Here is an 11,515-nt window from a genome sequence, read left to right as displayed (position 1 = left end):
TCCCCAAGGTTAGATCCTAAATTTTAGGGATTTGGATAATCCCATATCTTGTAATTATCTTTTAATTGTTAAATATGGTAATTAAAGATCTTGAATTATCCCATCCCTTATTTTCGAGATTTAGAGAGGGATTCAAGGGATTAGGATATCTTAGATGTATAATTGGTAATTATCCTCATGATCTAGATAATCCCTTGTGATTTAATAATTTAAATTAATTGTTTAATTTATGGTAATTATTAAATCAAGAGCTTTAATATTTAAAATTTTAATTTAAATGTCTTAAATTCGAAAATTTTAAGTGAGATTAAAACCTAATTGTTTCGAAGAGTTTCAAAACTTGCCCTCAAGTTTTGGAATTTAAATTGTTGATTAAAAGTTAATTTTCAAAGTTTAAATTCCAAAACCCTGATTTTGAAAAAGTTCAAATTAAACCCTTATGGTTTTATTAAATTAATTAAGTGTATAATTAAAAGAGATTTAATAAATCCATAATGATTTTGGTTAGTTAAAAGTATAATTTAAACCACCTAGTATTTTAAAAGTGTAAAATACACCCTTATACTATATATAACATTAAAAGTTTAATATTATATATGGTCAGTCTTACCGTTAGTAGGCCTCATTCACGAAGCTAGTCTATAAGGGGTGTTTAAGGAAATTGCCTATAAAATGGCGATTGAATGGGTATCCACTCTTACCCACCGCACTCTTGACTAGTGGAGGGTCGTTAGCCGAACGGGTAGGATAGGACAGAAACCTTCCATTATAAGTATAATGAAGTACAAAGTAACTAAATGCTTTTTCAAATTCCCAAATCATAGTTACTTTAGGCAAAATGTGAAATTGTATGCTAACCCATGGAATTACACTTCGTACCCTTGTCAAACGTTAGTGGAGCGTGTGTGGTTAACCGGCACACTAATTTGGGGATGACATTGGTAGCGAAGGGTAACTCGATGTTTGTCATAGATCAATGGAGCGTGTGTGGCTAACCGGCACATTGATTAGGTGATAGTAGCATTGGGTGCACCACGTGATTCGTATGGTTATTCACACCTTATTTGTGATCCTCGGCATCCCAGTCACGAATAGTAGGGCATAATCGAGATTAAACATGCCATTGAAGAGTTCAATGAGTCTCAAAAGATCTAGGAGTTTCAATTCATTTAAAACTTAAACTTCTTTTTCGTTTTTCATGGTGGAAATTGGTAAATCGTCATTTACCTACCTTCAAATATTCTGCAACTAGATTACGACATCCCTCTTCTAGGTTGTAGAGTATTGTGTTGGATCCTAGCTTGATGTTTCATTTGGGTGTTGCATCAAGAATTCTAATCAACTTAACTTGAATTTTCTCCCGTTTTGTAGATGTCTGAATCTTACAATGGTCTTCCCAAATCCTTTGGAACAAGCTTTCCAAATGAAGATGACGTTCCGAGATACGATCAAGGAAATGAGAGTCATGCTTCACTTCCTCCACCTCCTCCAATTATTCTCCTTGACCCACAAGTTCAAAGGCTTGAAAAGTTCAAGCTCACTCAAGCCCTTTTGGCAAGTAAACACGAAGATGGGAAACCTGTGTGTGCGCACGTATTAGAGATGAAGTCATACATTGATAGGTTAAACATGTTGGGTGTCGAGATTTCAAGTGAGTTGGCTGTTGACTGGGTTCTTCAGTCACTTCCTGAATCATATAATGAGTTCGTTAGAGAGTACTATATGATGGACCACGACATGACCCTAATTGATGTCACCTATTTGCTTATAGCTGCTTAATCAGCAATGATTTGGCGTGCTGGTCAAGCAAATTTGTCTAGTGAATCAAACTCCCAAACTTCAATGGACACTGGCAACATTGGAAGTCCAGAAAGAACTAAGTCTGTGATTATCCGATGTGCTGTGCCAAAGGAGTCCATCTGCTTTTATTGCCAAGAGAAGGGGCATTGGAGACGAAGCTGCCCTAACGACCTGAAAAATCTAAGAGATGGGAGAGTCAGGACGTATGGCTCTACTTCAGGTAAAATCCATTATCTAACTCTTTTGAGTTCCTATTCTAGATTCTTAATACATGATGTGATAAGATTACATTTTGATGTTTTGTAGGATCGAAGAAAAGAGAGGAAGCTTGAGAAAAGAAGTGAGCTGAATCTAATCATGAAGAAATGGATTTCGATCGCATTACTTGAAGAATGGATTCTTGAGCTACTACTTGGAGTTAGAATAGATTGTTAAGAAATATGTAATAACATAGTTTTTCAATTGAATTACATTGTAAGGACAAATTTTTTCTGCAATAAAATGAATTTTGATTTTATCTTATTTATTTATCCTTGCAATGGCATTTATGAAAAACTAATGTTTGAATGTTTTTATTATTAGCAATAATGGATTTGATTCTTAATTGTATTATTTGTGGAAGTGTCAAGAATTTACCAAGTAAGGAGAGTTTCTCATCACCCAAGTTTCAATTTGACAGAAACTTGGAATCATGCAATGTGTATTGTATGATGAATGAAAAACTTTCACATTTGGGAAACTTAGACTAATTCTTTGGCAAAGTGTCAATTAAAGGACAAGGAGATCAAGTACACAAGGTTGTGTGTTGATCAAGTCCACCACAAGAGTGACAAAGATATTCGTCATGATTTACTAAAGCTTAGTAAATATGATTATACTTATAAGATTAAGTATAATTATGAGTTGATTGAAAAGGTTTCAATGAATAGTAGAACGAATAAAGAAGAATCAAGTAGGCAGAAAGATAAAAGTTTCTCTATTCTAAGAAGAAGGGAGAGTACCTTTTATTGTGTTTTATGATAAGTCTTAATGATTAAGAACCATATCTCAATTGATCCTCTAAGTGAGTCTTAGTGCATTTGCATGTCTAAGAAGAGGTATCAAGTATTGTAGAAATGGATATATCAATAAGTCAATCATACTTCGTTCCAATATCAAGTCTTAAAGTCAAGATTGTGACATTGAGTGAAAAGTCTTAAGTAGGTTTATAACACTCATCAAATGTGGAATTTGGAAAAGTTTTCTTATTCTTGCACATTTGAAATTGGTAAGTTGTGCTGTCTTGGATAAGACAAAGACCAACTAGGACCAATTGTGTGAAGTGTTTTGTCTTGATAAATGCTTCACTAACTCTTGAATATTTGTTTGTCAAGAAATGTTTCTTGACAAGAGAATCTTATATGTCAAGAAGTCAGTGGGAGTCTTAATGGTCTTGAAAAGTTCAAGAACAAATCAAGAATAAACCTTATCGATCATCACTAGCACACGACTTGAGGTTTACAACCTATCATGCTGACATTGTTTTGTTTCTGTGCCATTCCAATTGAGTTAATTGTGTATATGAGTTCTATGAGTTCTCATTTGAATACACACTAAAGCCTTAGTCGATGGAAAGTAAATTGATATGTAAGGACAAGTTACTAAACTACTTGGAAGGCATGGTGGGCACTCGTGTTACCATAGGGCAAGAAATCAAGATTAAGAAAGTTCAGTCCATATGAGTTTGGATTTGTCGCAAACCTTGGTTTTGGCAAATTCACATGGATAGGAACTCATACACCATAAAATCTAAGTGTCATAAGATTCCCTCCTTCATGAAAATGACTGTGAGGAAATGCTTTCACTAAGAGAGATTTTAAGAAGATAGGAATTGTGAAAATTGTATTCTCAAATTCGATTATGGTTACGGCATCCCTTTCCATAGTTCGAATTGTGAGATTTGGCAATTAGTTTCAACATTTGGAGCTTAGTAACATAAGTTATGTATTGTTTAAACACACATATGAGCTATCTAAGGCAAAGGTGTATTAGGTTAAGAAGCTTAGATAAAGGCTTATCGAAGCATCTGGTATTAGAAAGATGAATTTCAGAAATTCAATAGGCATTGTTTTCTGGAAGTTCATTTGTTTTCTGAATACATGTCAAAGCTAGTGGGAGCATAAATGTTATGCTTATATGATAATCATCATGATAGTGGGAGCATAAGTGTTATGCTTGTATGATTGTTATGGCGAGTATTGCAAGTTAGCAATATTAATTATAGAAAAACAAAGATTTCATTTGTAAAGTTGCATGGGTTGAAAAGTTGTTTTGCTATAATTAAGGGAGAGAATATTATACCCCGTTTCAAAATCTAAAGCTTAGATTAAGAAATTTTAATATTTTCAGTCAAAGGATACATTGTGTGTTCTTAAAATTCGATTATGATTACGGCATCCCTCTTCATAGTTCGAATTGTGAGAACATGACACATAAAATATTATGGCAAAAGATTGGTAAAGTATCATATCTTTATGTAAGACATTATGCATCGTGTCCCATAAGCTTCGGGTATAGGATCGATTGTAAATGCTATAGTATCTTACCATTCTAAAATTTTCCAAATGTCTAGCGCATTAAGAGGGAAAAAGGAATAGAATTGGTTTTGACTGAAAGAATTTAACAACTATCAAAGGACGATCCAAAGTTCGCTGAGGATTGATCGCTTGTAAGTAGTTGGAAGTATGGTATTTGATGGACCATATCGACATTATTATGAATAGATAAGATTCTATTAAGAATGAGTTGTCATATGGCAAATGTGGAAATGTTTCCATATTGGGAGTTGGATATTGAGAGTCTATGCCTAGATTAGAAACTTTTATGCAAGAAGGATGTTCAAAGGAATGTACTTTGAATGTGAGACTTCACATCTATGGAATTGTCTTGTAACAATTTCTAAGAAAGTACTTTGTAATTTCATTAGCTACGTCTTGGTGACTTTTGTGCTATGATTTTGCAAAGGGATCGTTGCATAAAATGTTAGAATCTAGCATATTCTAGTAGTGGCAAGAACCTTGTGTTCTTACACTAATAATTCGGATTAAGGAATTGTGAAATGAGCATCATTGGAAAAGTTTTCAGGTGATCTATTTCACAAAGCATGGACCATAGGAAACAAAGTGTGCATGTTTAGAGCATGGGACAATTGTTGGTATAATTCAAGTAATGAGTTGATTATCCGAAACATTAAATGATAAATAATGAGTAATCAATATGGTGGATAAATAGAAGGGTTTTATTTACTCTCACAAGTTTGAGGCCATATAGGATTAAGTATTGTTGTCATGTTTCAATTTGCATGTTTTGACTTCCAGAATAACTAGGTTATTCAAACATCCACAGTTGGTCATACGTTGGGAGTAGGTATGAATAAAGACTGTCATGAATCTGTCTGTAGATTGTCTGAAGTGTTTAGACATGGCACAAGTTTGGTGCAGAATTCGTGAGTGCTTTGATAAGATTAAAGTATTGGATTAAACCCACGCTCACTTGGATCACTTCACGGTTTTATCATGAGTGATTAGTGAGACGATAATATTGTATATTCTTGAAACCGAGACGTGTGAGTTGTTATTTGTTGGTCAGTTACACATTGATAATAAGTAAACGCACCAGTAACTTGATGTTATAAAACTTATTGTTGTGTGTGATTCGATCAGTAAATGCAAGCGAGCATTTGAGTCGAAGTTTATCCATTCCTTTTACCCAAAGTGGGATAAAAGCGATATATGTGGGCCTCTCGATGATTTAGTGATGACACCTAAGCGCTTGGCCAAGCCGGGACTAAGTTGATGTGTTCAATTGTAGTCTTTTGTCAGTCGTCATAAATCGGAAGTCGGGAAACAGTATAGAGAGAATGATTGAAATTCATGTCTTTTGTCTATACGATATCTTGAGAATGGAGGAATATATAATCCCTTATCTAGAGGACACGCTATCTGATAAGATCAGAGTTGACAGCGGCTTTTGAAAGCTACGATTGCTGATCAGGTTCTGAAGTCATACGGAAAATAGTTATTAGACTTATCCAAGTGGGAGACTGTTGGATTAGTGTCTAAGTCCATAACTGTTTTGGTATGTACTTGACCCGATTATGAGCATGGTCCTTTTGGGTTGCCTTCACTATAGCAATATGTAGGATGATTTAAGAAGAGAAAGGTTTAAATATGATTTATTAATATATTATGAGAATAATATATTAAAGGAGAAATCATATTGTTTAATTAATATTGGTCAAGAATTAATTAAGAATTAATTTTGTGGCTAAAAGAGATTAATTAAACTTAGGGTACTGAAGTTGTAATTATAAGATAATTATAATTGGGCTATGGATCACCTAATAATATATAGGTTGAACGAATTCTATGGGAAGCCCATTAGAAATCATCCAAGGGATATGTTTAAGGAGTCCATGGGCTGCTTAGGGCCTAAGCAGTCAGATTAGGGTTTCCTAGTTGTAAACCCTAATAGCCTACATGTATAAAAAGGACCCTTAAGCCCCCAAAACGTGGACAACACTTCCATTAGGGTTTCCAGCCGTTTTTGGTGCCTCCTTTACTTCTCCTCTTCATCCAAGTTGCATATGGTGTTTGTGACTCCATTAGAGGTACTACACTTGTGGTACTTGCTTTCAAGAGCTAAGGAAATTCAAGGAACTAGTTGTTATTGCTATATAACAACAAAAGGTATGTATTCTAGTTATATATATGAATTTCGAAAATTATAGTAGCATGCCAGGTTTCTTTTTGTGTTCATAAAGTTGTATAACTAATAGTGAAAACATAGATCCAATACTAGGGTTGCATGCACACACAGGATTGTTTGTATTAAACCCAAAAGATTGACCATCCCCAATGGTTTTGGTAATGGTTTGATCACTAGAATCAAAATAGCAGGAATAAAAGAGCTCACATACTTTCTTAGGGTAGAATGGCTCTGGGAAGTCGCACAAGGAATATCGAAGAGGGCAGCTTTTGACATAGTTGAAAAATTATTCAATTCATGAGTTCTTGAACTGTTTTGGGATAACACTGGAGAATGCTACATTGTTTGCTTAAATGGTAATGGGAGAATCAGGGGCATGAGGGCCTTTGACAACATTACCATTAGAAGCAAACTCATTAAGAATCTTTGAGATGATGAAAGGTTGAGGAAGATGATTGTTGAATGAATTGTGAAAGTGACCTAGGAGAGAGAAATTTCCAAATTTATCTGTAAATTTTCTTCCCATTCACACAATCATGATTGAAGAAAGCAGTTCCATAAAAATCTCGTATTCCAAGATATCGTTACATCTTTTAATCTTCATCCAAAAGCTACTGTTGAGATAAAAGAGTTATGTATCAGCGACACAGAGCGTCAATGTAAATAATCATCAGCGGAAGCAATCAACGTATCAGAGTTGCAGTTGATAATTAAGTGAGTTTATGATGTCTCTTGTAGTATGGGTTAAACTATCATTCACTGGCATAGTATTGCAAGCTCTCATCACTGTATGGTTTTATACGCTCATTAACCACTTTTATTAGAAAGTAAAGGGCGATAATGGAATGATGTGTGTAATACATTCTGTAATGAAATGTACCCATCGAGAAAGAGGCCAAAGTTTTATCAATGTATGGCTAATACAGTGAATCATTAACCTATTTAATAGAAGAACTGTTGGAAGTAAATGTGTGGGTATGTGTAATACATCACAAACAATGATATACCTATCGATACAAATTTTTCGAAATCTCATCAGCGTCTGGCTTCATACGCCGAATCATAAAATTCTAAAGAAGAATGTATGGTGAGAAAGGATTGATGCGTATGATAAGCTGTTCTTTTTAGATTAACCATCATCATATAATTTTCAAGCTCTCATCACCATATGGTACATTATGCTGAATCATAAAATTTTAAAGAAGAAGTTATGGGCAAGAAGGGGTTGGTACGTGTGATAGTCTACGATACATATACTAACCATCGGCACAACATTTCAAACTTTTATCTGTGTGTGGCATATCACAATAAATAGTAAAATTTTATTGAGAAGAAATTAGGGAAAGAAGGGAATGTTTCAATCATGCTGAGGTAGAATCAGCATGAATCATAAAAGTGTCAACTCATCAACAAGAAGTGGTTTATATATATATATATATATATATATATATATATATATATATATATATATATATATATATATATATATATATATCATCGGTGTAGCAGTGACAACGTCTATGAAAATTAGATGTGCTAAACACCTAGCTTCACCTCATCACATTTCAATTGAGATAGGTTTTCCAAGATGGAAGAGATATGTGCCTAAAAGAACACATTTTGACACAATTCTCTCCTATATGGCCTCATCAGTAGGAAACTTCATGTCTATCAGTGTGAGCATCAACACCAGGGAGAGAGTAGTTGGTGTTGAAGAAAATATGCAAAGTCAAGATCAACTAGTTCAACTTAGAAGATGTTTCACCGAAAGAATGGCATGTTGATCTTTTCCAAAGGAACAAATCACTTAAGATCAATGTCGAGATGAAGACAGAATATCCTGAGATATAGTAGGTGAAAGAGAAGAACACACATCGGTAATTAGTAGAAAAAAGTAAAATGTATACTTCTTTGGTAAAGTAAAATTTAGAATTATTTTTGAAGCGAAAGAGACATAGTAAACTAAAATTTTTGCAGATTATGTTCAAAAATTTTAAGGCAGCGAAGCATAATGTTACGTCATAAAGTAGCATTATCTACCACAAGTAAAATCAAAGCATATATATGTTATTGTCACTGAGTACAGTGAGCACAATTTTGTTGTTAGTATCAGTAACCTTTCATTAATTTCAATCAAAGATAACTGTATAACCAGCATCACAAAGTTGACTGATGGAAATAAGATTGCTTTTCAGACGCTTAACATAGAACACATTCCTCATATTGAACTCTCTACACTTAAATGTTCCAAACGTATATGATAGTTTCTTCACTATTGTCCCCAAAAACTGCAATCTGACCATCTTTCTCCACAAACTCTATTAAGAGGGGCTTGAGACCGATCATGTGTCTAGATCACCCATTGTCAAGAAACCAAGTATGTTCCATATCCTGACTTGACTCTTGGATAGCTTGAGAAGTATCAACGTTACACTGGCTGAAATCACCATCAAGGGACTCGTTGATAAGAGCCATATGACCCTTAAAATTTAGCCCCTCATCTTCGAATGTTTCCTCTTCTTCCACCCATTCTTCATGATCCTATTGCTTTGCAATGAAGGCTTTTGGAAGAGAGATGTTCACCTTATTCATGTGGGCCAACAACATCTTGTATAAGACTTCATAATTCTCTAGTTTGTGAGCTTTTTTCTTCTCTTTACAGCCACTAGCAAAATGATCAGGGCTTCCATATTTAAAACAATTACTTGAGTTTCTTTTCTATGAGATATATCTTCTCATTAAACTGCCTCCCTTAGACTTAGCTCTTTGGACTCCATTTGATATGCTTTTCTTGTAACATTTAATGATCAATGCAACATTGGCAACAAGTTCATCAATAATTTCTTCATTACTTGTTTCACCCTGGTCAAAGTAATCAGAGCCGCTGATGAGATTCATTGCTTCTTTCCGGGAGACTAATGCTACAGACTTCTCTTTGTTTTAGTCCTTCATTATGTATTTACAAAGAACTTTTGTTTCTTCGTAGTTTTGTAGATTTCCATACAAGGAGTTAAGATCCATGGCATTAATCTTCTCACTATTCTTAAGAACATCAACATGATGTTCCCAGCTTTTTCCAAGAGAGTCCAAGAACGTTAAAACCAACTGAGTATAATTCTTGAAGAACCTTATCATGTGCATATAATTTACTGAACATTTAAACCTATTAAAGGTTTGAGGTAGAGATTCACTTTGTTAACACAAAGAAGTGCTCGTATTGCTGATTAAGGTTGTTGATGGTTGTAGCCTGATCCTCCCCGGTGCCTTCATAAGCCACCATCATCGTCTCCATCATCTCTTGAGTGGATCATAGTTCCGAACTAAATGATACACATAAAAGGGAAGATAGTTTCCTATGGATACCCAAGCTTCCTAGTCTTTGGCTTTTTCTTCAAGGGTCCAACAGGAGCGTTGTTAACCATAAGTTGATACATAGGAACGTGAGGACCCTTCTTAACAATGTTAAGCATCTCATAATTCATGGTTTCAAGAACAACCATAACCTTAGCTTTCCACATAGTAAAATTATGCTCATCGAAGGGAGGGATTTTGTTGAGTGTAGACGATTTGGGATTATAGGATGTCGACATGGCAACTTGAGTGTATCGAAACTCCCTCTGATACCAATTGAAGGTTTGTATAGATTGGATACACTTCAAATATGAATAACAAAGAACAAACTAACTAAACAGAAAAAAACAAAGAACACTAATAATCACAAAGACGCTTTCATTAAGAAAGGGTGTTCTCACTAAGAGAACGAATGTCACAAAGACGGTCACCAAGACATTACATTAGGTTTCACCCTAATGTTGAATATATAGGATTACATAATTGATATCACACTAATTAAGGGATGTATAGCTATCTAAGTAAAGGTCTAATCCTAATCACCAAGATTACAGATTAGATATATATTCTATAAATATATGAATAACTGCCTAATATACAAACCATCATTATCTTCACGCTGACGCTGATAAGGTATTGTGTTGGCACTGGCGCTGATGGCGACACTGGCGTTGGTGCGGGTTGTCAGCGTGTAAATTGTTTGACTAATCAAATCATAAGGTGTGACCTCATAGATATAGATAAGTGAGTAGAGGCTAATACACATAAAATTCGACAAGCAAGTGTTGTTGAATGTTGTGATATTTTTAAAACACTAAATTGTTTGTAATCTCTAAATCTAGGTAATGGAACCTTTGTACTCGAAAGTTTTCTAAGCACCAACACACCATGCTTCTATAATGTTGAAAAGAGAGATCTGTATCTAAAAGGATGATTAGTGAACTAAGCTGATCTAGTTCAAAATTCCCCCACACTATTGAACTGAAGATCCATAAATTAGATCACACATAGTCTTTAAAAGTGTGAAATATCTCTTATTCATCAGATCACATAAAGCCTCTATAAACATCAAGATCAAGAACCTACTAAAAGCCCAAAAAAAGAGTAGAAATAATAAATAATACGAAATATGGGACAAATCTATTAAGGCCAAAATTTTGATCAGTGATGACCAAAAATCAATGTCACATTGCATCACTAAATAAGATCAACATCTTAGAAGTATCATAAATCCAAGCTCAAACAAATATAAATTAGATTTAGATGCTCATAACAAACATGATTCTATTTATTAATATTAAACTATCCAATGTTAGGCATAAAATGAAACATCCCAAAAATACGACCCAAAAATTTTGTTTTTAAATAATAATAAAAGTCATAACACTGAATGTCATATAATAAAACCATACGTTGGGTATCTCAAAAGCCATAATACAAATGTCATATCAAGAACTGTATCAAATCATATCTAAGTATCTGAACAAAACTCCCAGGAATAAAGCTGAAGTTGTGGTGTGTGCGATGCCATCAACCCGAGCCCCCTTCCCTTTACTTGCGGGAGTACCTGAAACCAAAATTGAAACTGTAAGCACAAAGCTTAGTGAGCTCCCCCAAA

Source organism: Lactuca saligna, chromosome 4 (assembly GCF_052625555.1).
Source record: "Lactuca saligna cultivar CGN05327 chromosome 4, ASM5262555v1, whole genome shotgun sequence".
Classification (NCBI taxonomy): Eukaryota; Viridiplantae; Streptophyta; class Magnoliopsida; order Asterales; family Asteraceae; genus Lactuca; species Lactuca saligna.
Note: the sequence above shows the minus strand (reverse complement) of the source record.